The sequence below is a fragment of the Mus caroli genome, unplaced genomic scaffold (assembly GCF_978045245.1).
Source record: "Mus caroli unplaced genomic scaffold, Mus_caroli_1 scaffold_11, whole genome shotgun sequence".
Classification (NCBI taxonomy): Eukaryota; Metazoa; Chordata; class Mammalia; order Rodentia; family Muridae; genus Mus; species Mus caroli.
Genome location: NW_028227266.1, coordinates 68,136,610 through 68,151,508, shown reverse-complemented (window position 1 = coordinate 68,151,508; position 14,899 = coordinate 68,136,610). Strand labels below are relative to the sequence as shown.

General features: G+C 47.2%; 1 protein-coding gene and 1 pseudogene across 2 annotated transcripts in view; one reads left to right on the top strand and one right to left on the bottom strand.

Annotated features, from left to right (window-relative positions):
• Positions 1–9,108, bottom strand: part of Anxa2 (annexin A2) — a 39,072-nt gene extending 29,964 nt beyond the window's left edge. Inside the window, exon 1 of one of the 2 annotated variants that reach the window (XM_021171402.3) lies at positions 9,009–9,108. The gene's annotated coding sequence lies outside the window, so the exon portion shown is untranslated. Of the gene's footprint in view, positions 1–8,568; positions 8,704–9,008 lie in introns of those variants that run through there. The other variant, XM_029481950.2, reaches the window with a different exon arrangement.
• A 2,591-nt stretch (positions 9,109–11,699) lies between these two features.
• LOC147002058 (large ribosomal subunit protein eL8 pseudogene) lies at positions 11,700–12,467 on the top strand (annotated as a pseudogene).
• The last annotated feature ends 2,432 nt before the right edge of the window (positions 12,468–14,899 follow it).

The window sequence follows — 14,899 nt, the reverse complement described above, 5'->3', positions numbered from 1 at the left end:
TTTTCTTAAAATATATATATTTTAAGAAATATAATATGTTATATTTCTTACAATATATGACCTAGCCATTTGCCCAACTTACAGGGGAGTTCTGAACCAAGCAGAATCTAGGCTGTGTGAGGTGGGAGGTTGGGGAGAGAGCAGCAGTATTCATGGTCAAGATGTACTCACTTCTTGCAAGATGCTCTCTCCCTCTCCTTCTCTCTCCCTCTCGTTCTCTCTCCCTCTGAAGCCTTTTAAACCAGACAAAAAAGGAAGCTCATCCAAGACCTTTAAATTACCTTCACTCCCTCAGCTTCCTCACTGTGTCAAAATCTTGCTGTATCAGTAAACTGTGGTGCATCCTTCCCCCCCCCCAAGGAATATTATTTGATGCTAAAAAATTTTCCATCTCAGAAGACACAGAGGAACTTTAGATGCACATTCCAGAGCGATGGGAACTGGTCTGAAGAGCTGCAGATGGCTGATTCTGGTTATAGGGCATTCTAGAAGAGGCAGCTCTATGGAGACGGTGAGATGATGCTCAGTGGCCAAGGTCAAGGGAGAGATACAGTTGGAGCACTGTGTGTGTGTGTGTGTGTGTGTGTGAGAGAGAGAGAGAGAGAGAGAGAGAGAGAGAGAGAGAGAGAGAGGTGTGTGTGTGTGTGTGTGTGTATACACACTTGCCAACGGCACACATTCGAAGTGCGGGTGCCTACAGAGGCCAGAAGAGGTTGATGGCTTCCCTGGGGCTGGAGTTCAGGTGACTGTGATCCACTGATGTGGGTGCTGGGAACCAAACTCAAGATCCTCAGCAAGAAAAACAAGAGCCCTTAACCTTAAGCTCTCTCCATATTACTACTTTTAACAGTATGCTTTAATGTTTTTAACTTAAAACTGTACTGTGCGCACAGGTGCATGCCCTGGCATACACTCGGAGGTCAGAGGACAACTTGTGGTTGGTTCTATCCCTCCACCATGTGGGTTGTAAGCAAGCACTGGACTCAGGTCCTCAGGCTTGGTGGCAAGTATCTTTTCCTTGCAAAGCTATCTCACTGAACCATTTTGTTGTTGTATAATGTGACTAAGAGGAAAATCATATATGCAGCTCCCATTCTGTGTCTTTGTCAGAGTAAAGTGGAACTAGCACTCTTCATATTAGTGCTGGTCTAAAGGAATTCCAGAAAGCCACAGTCCAATCTCAGTCCCCAGAGGCCTTTTATGGAGCCTATACAGACATCTTCCTTTGCTGACCACCCCCCAGCTCTGCGGTCCAGGTGACTTCAGCTACGCAGTACAGCAAGTTTTGATTGAATTGTTCTTCCAGGCTGTCTGCCCAGCTCTGAGTCCTGCTTGCTCCTCGGATGGCTGCCCTCCCCCAAGTGCCCTGCAGATCAAAGACATCTGATGTACTACTTCACATTCTCAGTTCCGGTTAATTCTTCTCCCACAGCCCCGACTCCTTGAGAGGACAAATAAGGGGGATTTGGGGGAGCCCCACAAATCTTGCTTTCTGTGCCAGCATTTATAATCATCTGTTCTTTTGTCAAGTCGCTCCTCTCTGCTGCTACCAACTCAATCTCCCAATCTGATCTTGTCAGATAGTTAGAAATCAAGGCCACTGCTTCCTCCAACTCCAGGGGAGCACAGCCCTCAGAGATCAGCATCAGGAGTCAGCCATACCTCCCCCTATCCATTCCCGGGAAAAAGATTCAGTACTCAAAAAGTGCTGCTAGCCTTGGCTTTGTCTGTAGCAAATTGGTTTACTTTCTGGTTCCTGTCATTCCCACCCCTGTCCCCTCCCCCTCACAACGGGGTGTCATGGAAATGGAGAGATGCTCAGTTGATAAAGGACTGACCACAAAGGTGTAAGGACCAGAGTTCAGATCCCCAGCACCCACCTAAAAGCCTGGTGAGTATGACAGTCCATCTGTGATCCCAGCGTTCCAGAGGCAAAGACAGGAGCTCTCTGGAGAAAGATGCCTCACTAGTCCAGCTGAGAGAGAGAGCCCCTTTGTGCTGAGATGTGAAGTTTGATTCTCATTGTGTAACAAGCACTCTTCACTATTAGCTCCTAAATATGACCTCAAGAGGGGGTTTTAATATGTAACATTTACATCACAACCATTCTGTACCAAGGAATCCAAAAATATCATAATAAGCCCCAAGTCACAGAGATTGACAAGCAATATGTAAGTGCCTATGCCCATAAATATTTCCTATCTCATTCAAGTTTAATGGCAACCCTATTTTAGCTTAGAGATAAAATACAGCCTTTGCTCCTCTACCTCACCCCCAGGCTGTGCAGTGTCTCGCAATAGGGAAGTTGCTAGAAGAAACAGAGTGAGCTTGCTTCTCACTAGGATTGCTAAGACTCTAGTTTGATTACTGAGAAGGGGTCAGTGCGTTACAACTCCCCAGGTCAGCAAAGGCCTTTGCAGTGCCAGTGAAGTCTCCAGACCCTGGTAATGGTCAGATCCTCCACAAACTCAGGATAACCACGCACTGACACGGCGCTGAAGAGATGAAGAATTCTCAACCTCAGCTTCCCTCCTGTCATGGAAAAGGTTCACTGCTGAACTTCAGTAGATTTCCATTTACCATGGAAACGCATCTTGGGAGGTTTCTATGAGGGATTTCCCAGTGTAGAGTCATTAGAATGGGAAGACCCATCTTAAATGGGAGTGGTACTACGTCGTGAGCTTCGGTCATAAACTACATACAAAACAACACAAACAAAAATCCCCAAAGACAGTAAGTACCCTGAGATTCAGCTTTCATCTCTCTGAGCTTCTGGCCTGTGTGTGCAATGTGACCAGCTGCCTCCTCAAGCTCCTGCCTCCCTGCCTTCCCAGCTGTTACAATGTATCCACTTCAACTATAAGCTGAAGTAAGCCCCGCCCCCTTCACCGGGCTTGTAGTTGGTTAGGTATTTAGTCACAGGAACCTGAGAAGTAAGGAATAGACCACTTGTATGAGAGACACTTAAGAGAATAGCCCTAGCCTGCAGAAAAGCAGGGACCTTTAAGCCCTCTGCCTTTGCCCTTTAGACCCTGATGGCTCCTCAATGGAGGTTTAACATCACAAAGATCTAGGAAGTAGAGGGCCTAATGGTGAGGCCTCTATGCGTAGGCTGAGAGAAATGAGTCATCAGCCAGAGGAACACGTCATCGGGGATGGAGATAGTAGGACTCTGTGGAGGAATACATACCTCAGCATATATCGTATCTCAGGCAAACAAGGGGACAGGCGTGGTAGGAAGCCATGTCCATGAGATGACCCTAAAACCCAAGGGCCCGAGCAAATGGTGCAAAGTTAAGTTTGGTTAACAGAACGGTGGAAGGTGGGAGGGCCAAAGTGACTAGACCAGTACCAGTTAGTATTGACCCACGCACCAAAACGCGACATTTAAAGAGATCTACAAAAGCCAGCTGTGAAGTGCCACGCCTGTAATCCCAGCTCTTAGCAGTGGAGGTGGGAGGACGGCAAGTTCATCGTTGCCTACATACTGAGTTTGAGGCTAACCTGAGCTACATGAGACCCTGTCTTAAGGAGCTCCTCCAAAATGTAAGACTCAGGGTGACTTAGTTGCAGACACAGCCACCCTCCCCTTCTGCCAGGCTGCTCCCCAAAACTGCATCTCTCTTCCCTGTACCTCAACTTCACCCAGCTGACCAACTAGTTTCAGCCTGCATACCAGAAAGAGCTATCTGGTGAGCTATCTGCTAGAGAACGCTAAGCTAAGCAGGCTGGGACCTGGCTACACTGTGAAAAGGGCTCTTTCTCAGGCAGGTGTTTTTGTTTAAGAAAATAAACCAGCCAAGTCCTGGCAGACTGAGAGCTACACACCCCTCCAGCCAATCTCAAGTGGCTCTGCCCAACCCCCACTGGTGGGAAAACAGGCCTGCCTCAGCTCCTCCCTAAATGAAGGGAACAGAGTGTCTCCTGTGGCCTTGAAAATATTAGTAAATGAGACTTAACCTGATGGCTCAAGGCTCTCAGGGGGCAAAGCCTGGCAGTAACACAATCTGTGGGGCTCTTACAAGGTCAGCCAGGCAGTCGTTTGCCTGTAACAGACAATCTGTTTACAAATAATTTATAGGTTTGTCTTAAAAAAAAAAAAAAAAAAAAACAAAGAAAACCTAATATCTAGCTCTTATTACATTTTATTGTTTTGTTCGAAAAACCTTAGTTACAACAATGACCAGAAAGTACAAATGGCGTTCTTTTTAACCTCTCTCCTGTAAAAAGAAAGCCAAACAGAGGTTTTCAAAAAACCTGAGGGAAAGAGTCTCACAGGCAACGCTGGAAACAGTAAAAATAAGATTCACAGAGTTAAAAAGTGCTAATTCCTGGAAGCCCAAATATTAATTTGAAACAAACAAACAAACAAACAAAAAAACAACAAAAAACCAACAACTAAACCCAGGAGCTTGACAGGGCTGGTTTGTAGGGAATCCAACCTGGCAGTTTCAGAGACACACCCACTGGCAGTTTCAGAGACACACCCACTTGGAGAGTGGTTAAAAAGACAAGTCTGTTGTTGGGTTACCCAAAACAGATGCCTAGCAACCACCGCGATGAATCAATCAGGGAATGGAATGACCTCAAACCAGGATTTTAAAGCCAGAATGTGTGGGGGTGGGAATGTGGAGGGCTGGGTTTCCCCACCACAGCCCTTACTGTAGGTCCTGGACATCGAAGTGTACAAACCACACTGGGATTTTAAACAACAATTAAAAAAAAAAACCACGCGTGAATGATGGGAGAGGGAGTTCCCACTGTACCCCACCCTTCACCCCGTTAAATCATCTCTGGTTAACAGAACCTTCTTGAAGGCCCATACTTTCCCCCTTAGTTTTATGGTTCTGATTAATGCTTGAGTCACAGGGCCAAGTTAAGCCCCAGCACTCCTGGAATTCTGCCCATGGCCTTGATCAGACTCAGAAGAGGCCTCTCCAGTGCTTGCCGTCCCCCTGGCTGTCTGATCTGAATCAATATTTGTTTGCTAGCTACACACACTGCCACGTTGCCTTGGGAGCTGATAGAGTTGGAGCTGGTGGAAAGAGGCCATCCAGGAAGAAACACGTTCGGGCTTGAGGATCGAAGCCTGGGGAGCATCTACAATTCAATCTCGGTGTCTTATGGCCCGCCCACACACTAGGCTTCCAACAAGGCACAGCTGCCAGAGAAAAGTCCAAGTTCAAGATAATCCACCACACCCTGAACCTCCCTCCCTCTCTTTAAGTCTGTGGTTTCTTCTCCCTCCTCCTCCTCCTCCTCCCCTTTTCTCTCTTTAGACGAGGTCTCTTCTGTAGCACAGGCTGGCCTCAAACTCACTATGTAGCTGAGGGTGATCTTGAACCTCCCACCTCCCGGTTTCATGAGGTGCTGGGGATGGAATCCAGGACTTGTTCCTGTAGGCATGTACTCTACCCATTCAGCAACACTATCAGTATTTCACTATAGTCTTAGCACATGAACACACAAGCACCCTCCATATAAGTCAGGCTAGGTCACTAACTCTCCTCTCAACATGCCTAGTACTATCTGCCTGTCCACCAGGAGCACTCCATCTTGATCAGTGGGCATTTAAGTGAGACTTTAAGTCATAGACAATCATAACGATGTCACCTTGCCCAGATCTCCTGCCCTGCCAGAGCTGAGTGTGTAGAGGACACCTCCCACACTGTCCAGTCATGGGGCTTGTGCCTTACTCTTTTCTCCTGACTTCTGGGACTGATGGTACCTAGTGCATAGCAGGTAGTTCACACACTGGGCCTTCCTGTTTTAGGTCTACTTTGTCATTTCCAAAATAGTCACCTTTTTCAATTTCCTTTCTCTCACAGGAGCAGGCAGAGAGCCAGATGACGACGACAAAGAGGTAGCAGAAGGGACGTGGGAGATCCATGTGGCCCTATGACTCCTTAGAGCTGTGAGTGTCCTTTGGGTGTGGCCAGGAGACAAAGGGCACACACAAACGGTTCCATGTCATTCCTGTGGTCAGAGTGTCCACATCAAGTCTGGGATTGGAACTAGACTGCTCCCGTGCTGCAGACGGGTACCCTGAGAAGATCGGAGCTCAGATCATTTAAAAACTTCAGTGTGTGTCCTAGTGGGAACATCTGGAGATCATATCAGTGGACCCACCCAGAATCACAAGTCCCCTCCACAACACGGATGGGCACTGCCTCTGGTAACAAAAGGAAAACCACGCCAGACAGGGAATGGGTGGAAAGAATTTCTGTTAAGGCCTGGAATTTCCTCTCTCGTGGCCCACAGCTAGAGAAGGGTGTGGCCGGGGGAATTACTTGTAGGTGCAGAAAAAGAGAACACAGTCAACTTCTATTCAAATCTCACAGTTGATTCCGCAGACAGGGTGAACCCAGGGATTCTGTACACTTCTTTGGGATAAGCTCAACGCCAAGTCCAGCTCTATTAACAACTGGATGAAAGCCAGGAAAGGAGACCCAGCTAGGTTTGGGAGTGGATATTAATTTGAGGAAAATATAAAATGTCAAGTCAAATTGCCATCTGCCCAGTCAATTCGCTTATCTTGTCTCTTGTTTTCTTTCCCAATAGGTTCAACATCTAAAAAGTAAGGATGTGTGAGTGTGTTTGTGTGAGCATGTGGATATGCACGTTGTGTGCATATTTATGTGTATGTGTGTCCAGTCCACTGCTGCATTCTCAGTACCATTACCTGTGATTAGGACATCATGGATACCTACAAGATAGTTTGTAAAACAAAATGGCCCATAGTGCCTGGTACTCCTTTCGTAACACAACCACCTTTGCTTGATGAAACAGGTCTCCCTACAAGCCAAGAGTTAGAGCAAAAATTCCCATAAATGCTCACACATATTAATCTAGGCCCAAAGGTGCAGGGAGAATCCACAGTCCTCAAAAATCAATAGCAATTTAGAAGAGTGCCTGCCTTGCCAGGAAAACTACTTAAATCAGAGACTAGCCAGGAAGCCAATGACCAAGACTGCCTGCCTAATGCCAATCAATAGGGTACTTTAATAGCTCAAAGACACAGGATGTGAAACATTGAGGCACCAGTCCAAGCACTCTGTCAAAGCCTCAAGTGCTGCCTGGCTAGTTAGTCAAACTTCCTGAACCTCTAACACACCAAACAGGAAACCCTCAACCGAGAGATGCACCTAGTGGGTTACCCCTGCTGCAGCAGACCTGATGGGTGCTCCTGGAGAAACCCTTGGACTTCAGATCAGCTGTGTGCTTCAGAGAGCGGAAGAGGACAGGGCTCTGCCCTGCTCTCCTCTGCTGGCTCCAAGTTCCCTGACTCAGATCCACAGAGTGCTTCATACTCTGAAATGAGCAGGAAGTGGGTGGGACTGCAAGTCTCCAAAGCCAACCTAACAGGTCAAGGCACACAGGCTGCAAGACAGTGGGAGGAATGCAGGAAACAGAAATGGGAGAAGGGTTTCCAATTGATATGATTTATGATTTGATCAAGACTATCTTTAGAATTAAGGAAGAAAAAAATTGAGCCCCACATCAGTGATTTATTCTTCCCACCCACAGATCACCCCTCACCCTCCCAGTTTGCATTCTGCTCCCCTGCCTTTAGCCAGAACTCAAATACACGGCAAATTAATCTTTTTCTGGTGCTAGCTTGGGATTCCAAACACATTCTATAGCTTCGTTGGGGTTGGGCAGGGGAGTGGCTTCCCGAGTCCAAGTTGCAGACCCACCTAATTATACTCCTGAGTGTTTCAGACTCAGGGCCTTGGATTCCAAGAGTTTATGGTTGCTCTTAAGGGCTGGAGTTGAATATGGCATAGTAGTTTACACATGAATAGCTTTTTCCAGGTCTGGGAATGAAGTTCAACCTACTATGGTACTCTACCAATAAGCTTGATCGTGATCATAAGCTCTTGGGTTTTTGTTTTTTTTTTTTTTTGTTGTTGTTAGTTGGGTTCCCCCCCCCCCCCCCCCCGGGATCTCACTTACTATGTAGCTCAGGTCGGATTCAAAAGGGATCTTGCTGCTCCAGTCTTCTGAGTGTTGAGATTACCGCTCTGTCTCAAGTAACAGTTATTTTGTTGCCTTTGCTTTGTTTTTACATTTGCATGACACTGTTTTCAGTGTGCTTTATTTAGCTATTTTTGAATGAACTTGTTTTCAGAAACCTTCAATAACTCAGTGTGAGTGGCGCTACCAACAGCAGAGTTCGGAAACCACTTTCATAGATAAAGAAACTTCTCGAACCACAGCCCTCCGCGCCAGCTTTGTAACCTGCTGCCCAGGAACCACGCCCTTTTCTATAGACCCTATCAACTGATTCATGGTGGCATCAGCACAGTCGAGGCAACGTTCCCTACAACCACCGGGGGACACTTCCTTCTGCACACATTCTAAGCGAGCCACAAACTCCCCAGAAGGAATGAAGTCTGAGGTCGCTGACCTAGCAGGCAATCTAGAGTTCATGGCAAAGACTGAGTTGAGATTGTAAAGAAGGGCACCCCGTAGTCAAGACTTGAGGTTCTGGTGTCCCCCGGACCTCCCCCAGATACCCTGCTCCGACTCCACAAAGGCAAGTCCCTCAGTTGCAAGGAAATTCACCTGAAATTGCAGAAGTTACGGTCCAGAGTGAGAGAACGCAGTGCGGAAAGCGAAGCCAGGAGAGTCCACAGACTTCTTTCTCACTGCTGGGCTGGAGGCTCCTCCAGCGGCCACACCCAGTCCCCCTCCTGACATCTAGCACGTCTGGAATGCCGCCCCCCTCGGCTCCCCGCCCCACACAGGGTCTCCCCGTTCCGAGGAAACCTCAAGGGGAAGCACGCCCCCTACCCCTGCGCCCCGACCCCTCAGAAGAATGGCATGCAAAGAGCACGGTCACTCGCGGGACACTTTGCAACTCTGTTGCAGGGCCTCGCAGATCACCGGGTGGGGTGGGTCCCTCTCCGTGCCTCCCGGGGTCCCCATCGCCGGAGCCTGCCCGCTCCCGGTTCAGCACCGCAACCCCGAGGCCATAGCGGGCGACCGGGCCGCGCCCCACTTACCTGGGCCGGCCACCTATCGCTGAGAGCCTCCCTTGAAGCGGAGCAGCCCGGCTGGGCTGGGTGGGGCTTTTATACCCGCCCCATCCTCCCAGCGCGAGGCCGCCCCACATCCCCTCCCTCCCCGGCCTGTTCCCACCCTGCTGGGTGACTCACCCAACTTGGAACGCAGCCCAAGCCCAGTCCTGCCCTACGTGACAGCTCCACAGCCTACCCAGGTCCTACAAGTATCCACCCATTTCCCCCGCCCCAATCCCCTTACTCCTAGAGTACCGGGCCCTGCTCAGGCTGGCTCTGGGTTATTAAGATTTTAGCTGCTTGGCTTGCCCAACTCACTTCTTTTGCTTTTAAAAGGCTTCTAGGCAGCGAGGTAATGGAGGGTAGAATTGTTTCAAGGCGCATATATTTGGATTCCTCTGAACTGGGCTGTTGGCACCCAGCTCTCCATCACTGTCTGCAAACATATTAGCTTAACCTCTGGTCACCAGCTGGAGCAGTGTGAGGAGGGCTGTTTGCTTGGCCCTGCTCTACACAGTCTACTCCGCCTTGTAAATCAAAGCGGAGAGGCCTCTAACCAGCTAGGGAGACTAAGAGGCAAGGCTAGAAGGTACCTCCTTCCCCCAGTACTCCAATACACCCCAGGTCCTACAGTCTTTTCTAATTGTACGTTATTGAAGGTTTTTCCCCCTTCTCGTTCCTTGACAAACTGTTTCTCTGGGTCATATTGTTTCTTTTCTATCTTGCTTTTCCAGGAAACAACAGTAGTGAACTGTGTTTGTGGGTGACTGTTCACACGGCATTAAACTTCAAGCTAGCAAGAGAGCTGGAAATACCTTAAACACTAGTTTTGGTTCTTTTGTTTTGTTTTGTTTTGTTTTGTTTTGTTTTGTTTTTCAAGACAGGGTTTCTCTGTATAGATCTGGTTATCTGGAGGCTAGGCTGGTCTCGAAATCAGAGATGTGCCTGCCTCTGCCTCCCCAGTGCTGGAATTAAAAGTGTACACCACCACCACTGCCCAGTCACATTTGTCTTTCAACTCCGTCCTTGCAGAGTCCACCTCTCTACTTTCTCTAGGTTCTAATGATTCTTTTCCATCTAGTTGTGTGTGCTTGTGGTTCACGTGTATCACACATGGTCACGTGTATCACACATGACCTGCAAGGCACTGTCAGCCTCTAGAATGCTGTCCCTTCAGAACACCCACCTTGGCCCAGCTTGTTATTTGAGACAAGCTATCTCTTTGGCCTGGAGCTCACAAATTAGGCAAGATTGGTTGGCCAATAAGCCTTCTACCTGAACTGGGAACAGAACTCAGGTTCTTAAGCTACAAGATCTTAGGCCACTATCTTCTCAGCCCTGGTCCCTTCTGATATCAACATCTGTTTATACTTTCCACTATGGTCTCATTCACTCCTAGGAACCAAAGGATGACAGTTAGGGAAAGAGATAGGCCCAGTGACCACTGTCACATAGACAGGTAGCTGTGAAGTTGGCCCCAGCAGAGTGACAAACAGAAAACAAGATATCCCTTTTGATACAGTGTCTGATTTACATTCATTGTGTTTCAGTGTGGGCAGCTTTAAAGACGAAACCTTGTTTATCTGATTACTGGGGGTGAACATCTTGGAACATAAGACACAGGCACTTACTACGAGCAAGCAGTAGCCTGCCTCCCTGGGTTATTTCTCCACCCAGGCCTGCAGGCTCCACATTCCTGCTTGTGTGAGGGAGGGTAGGAGGTCCCGTGTCAAAAGTAGCATTGAATTGACATCATGTGAAACATAAAAAAAGCCACCAACCATCCAAAACAATTTTTGACTTATCGTGGACATCTGGCAAAGCTAAATGTACAGAGAGCTGTATGTGGCCAGGCCTCATTTATGTCCTGCTGAATACGAGGTCTTTCTTCTTGTCCTATCTCCTTAGCATCTCACATTCCTTCGGGGGATCTCATTGGTTCTGTCTGCAAGTTCATCTGACACACATTTTATCAAAAGCCAATCTGAGGGGACTCTTCCTTGAGACACAGTTGGGATGGTTTGGAAATCAAATTAACCAATGCCAGCAACGATTGTATTACACTGAATACCCTGACTAGATAGTTTATAAAAATCCACAAAAAGGTCAGATGGGTGGGGGATGGGAGGAGGTAAAGTGCCTGCCTTGGAAATCGTGAAGACCAGAGCTCAGTCTCCAGAATCTATAGTGAAAGCTGACTGTGCTAGCTGAGGTAGCCCAGATCTAGGGCTTTCAGTTGGCTCATCCCAACATCTACCTCATGCAGGGCCTGTCCTGCAGATCCAAAGCCGCAGGAACTTCCAAACACAGGGTATCTACAGGTTAGCCGAGAGGAGTCACAGTGAGGATCCAGTATTGATGGTGCAGCAGAAGCCAGAGGCCTCTAACCAGACCAAGAACTCACTGCAATGAACACTGCAAGTAAAGCTATTTGAGCAAAGGGGTGTACTGTGTGACACACCATGACACACTACAGTTTCCATAGGGAGGCTTTTTTTTTCTTTTTAAGTTTTTTATTATTATTATTATTATTTTTGGTTTTCTTTTGTAGAGGAGGTTGCAAGGATGGAGGACAGGTAGAAAGGGACAGGGAGATGAGTGGGGTTGGGTGCATGATGTGAAACTCACAAAGAATCAATAAAAAGTTAAAAAAAAATCTCTCCACCAGCTGAGCAAGATGCCCAAAGGGAAGAAGGCCAAGGGGAAGAAGGTGGCCCCAGCCCCCGCCGTCGTCAAGAAACAGGAGGCCAAGAAGGTGGTCAACCCTCTGTTTGAGAAGAGGCCCAAAAGAGATCTAACATGCTTCGTCAAATGGCCCCCCTACATCAGGCTGCAGTGGCAAAGAGCCATCCTCTTTAAGCGGCTCAAAGTACCTCCTGCCACTAACCAGTTCACCCAGGTGCTGGACAGGAAGACAGCTACTCAGTTGCTTAAGCTTGCCCACAAGTACAGGCCAGAGACAAAGCAAGAGAAGAAGCAAAGGCTACTGGCCTGTGCTGAGAAGAAAGCTGCTGGCAAAGGGGACGTCCCAACTAAAAGACCACCTGTCCTCTGAGCAGGAGTCAATACAGTCACCACCTTGGTGGAGAACAAGAAGGCTCAACTGGTGGTGATTGCCCATGATGTAGACCCCATTAAGCTGGTGGTTTTCCTACCTGCCCTGTGTCGAAAGATGGGGGTGCTCTACTGCATCATCAAGGGAAAGGCAGGCTGGGGTGCCTGGTCCACAGGAAGACATGTACCACTGTTGCCTTCACACAGGTTAACTCAGAAGACAAGGGTGCTCTGGCTAAGCTGATGGAAACTATTAGGACCAATTATAATGGCAGATATGATGAGATCCGTCGCCACTGGGGAGGCAACGTCCTGGGTCCTAAGTCTGTGGCTTGCATTGCCAAGCTGGAAAAGGCAAAGGCTAAAGAACTCGCCACTAAATTGGGTTAAATGTACACTAAGTTTTCTGTACACAAATATAATTATAAAATTTTTTTTAAAAAGTTAAAAAAAAAATAGCCGACTGTGGAGGTGTGCCCTTATATGTGTGCCAGCATCAGGGAGTTGGGGGTTGGAGTGGGTCTGCCAGGCTCTCTGGCCAGCCAGCCTTCCCTACTTGACCTGTTGCTGGCCACTGAGTGATCATGTCTCAAAAGAGTCCCTGAGGAACTGTAATAGAGGCTGTTCTCTTGTCTCTATATACACATATACACTCACACTTACACACACTCACACACACACACTCACATATACACACACACACTCATTCACATATAGACTCATACATATACACCCCATCACACACACATATACTCACATATACACACACACTCATTCACATAAATACTCATACACACACTCATTCACATATATACATTCATACATACACACACATACACACACTCATACACACATACACACATATACACACACATACATTCACATATACACACTCACACACACTCATCCACATATACACTCATACATACATACACACACACACACACTCACACACATGCATGTACACACATACTCATACAGGTACACACACACACACACACACACACACACACACACACACACAGACAGGGAAAGCTCTCATTCCAGCCTAACAGCAGTTTGTAAAAGTGTCAGGAAAGCTCTGTAGCCAGATTAGCCTCTGAAAAGCCAGTTTTCCCCTCAGCGGGACTAACTCTGGTCCCCTGCAGGTCGTGGGGACAGTGGTCATTTTACTAGCTTTTAAGTCTCTTCAGCTCTAGCAACTCTGGACTCAAAATAAGACCTCAGGCAGATTCTGTGAAGCTCCTGTCATGACCTAAGCCACACAGAGGCCGCCACGTGGACAAGTCACTTTGTTTTGAGATATGTTCAGAAACATCTGTAAGAAACATCTGCAGGACACCGGTGTTATTCTCAAACATCCCAGGTCCTTTGCCTCCCCACTGATTTGTTACAAAGCAGCCAGAATGATCTTGCTCAAAGGCATTTCAAGGCTTTTTTGAGTTTGTTTGGTTTGGGTATTATTTATTTTTGAAGCAGGGTCTCATGTATCCCTGGATGGTCTTGAATTCACAGTGTAGCCGAGGATGACCTGGCCCCTCTGATCTTCTAGTCTCTACTGCTTCAGTGCTGGGCTTACAGGCATACATTATCACGTTTGCATTTTTATAGTGGCAGGATTGAAGCCAGGGCCTTGTGCACACTGGGCAAGCACTATATCTACTGAGTTACATCACCAGACCTCTATGACACAACTGGATAAAAATGACCCACATTCCTGACATCTTTCCCCTTTACTCTAAGGATTGTGCCAGTACTCAGGCTGAGCCTGTGCAGCTCTCCTCCCTGTGCTCAGTTAATCCATTCTTAGGCCAACTCACAGGGATGCTGCCTGAGCCCACTCTAATGTTTATTTTATTTTATACGTATGGGTGTTTTGACTGCGTGTGTATCTGTGTACCACATGCATGCCTGATATCCATGAAAGCCAGAAGTGGGCATTGGATCCTCAGGAATTGGATGGCCAACTGTGTGGGCACTAGGAAATCTGAGTTCTCTGGAAGAACAGCCAGTGAGTGTTCTTAACTACTGAGCTATCCCTCCAGTCTGCAGCAGCTTAGTTCTTAGTGCATTTCACTGCAATTGAGGGAATAGGCAGTGTTGGGAATTGAACCCAGGGTCTTGCAAGTGCGGGACAAGTGTCCTATCATTGAGCTAGCTACCTTTTTGAAAATCAGATCGGTAAGGCAAAGGATGAATATCTCAAATCCTATCAGTCACCATCATTTTTTTTCAACCAGCATTTTTCAACATAATTTTGCACATTATTTTGTCTTTGTATTTGCACACAGGTATTTAGAAGTTAAATATCTGTCATCAAGGAAAAAACATAATTCCGCAGGCAGGACGTGTTAGTCATGCTCTTACCTCTATTCAGAAAAAGAGCCATATTTTTCATAACTTTCAGTATGAATGAGGGGCTGGAGAGACGGCTCAGCGGTTACACGGGTCCTGTTCTAGCAGAGCACCTGAGGGTGGCCCCGAGCACCCAGGTAGGAGAGCTCACAACTGCCTTTAACTCCAGCTCCAGAGGTATCTGATGACTCCTGCTGGACACATAGGGACCGCACTTATAGTGCTTATAACCGCCCCCCCCCCCCACACACACACAGCGTCATACACATGAATCTTTCAAAAGGATTTAGTTAGTATAAAAACATACAGAAAATATCATTTTACTGTCAACTTTATTAAAGGCTACCTGATATATTATGAAAGCTTTGAATATATTTAAAATTTAAATACCATATCCTGTTGGCTGGAGTGTTTTTAAAAAGCTAAACAGAATAAGATATTAGTAATTCAATTATATCCATGTTAGG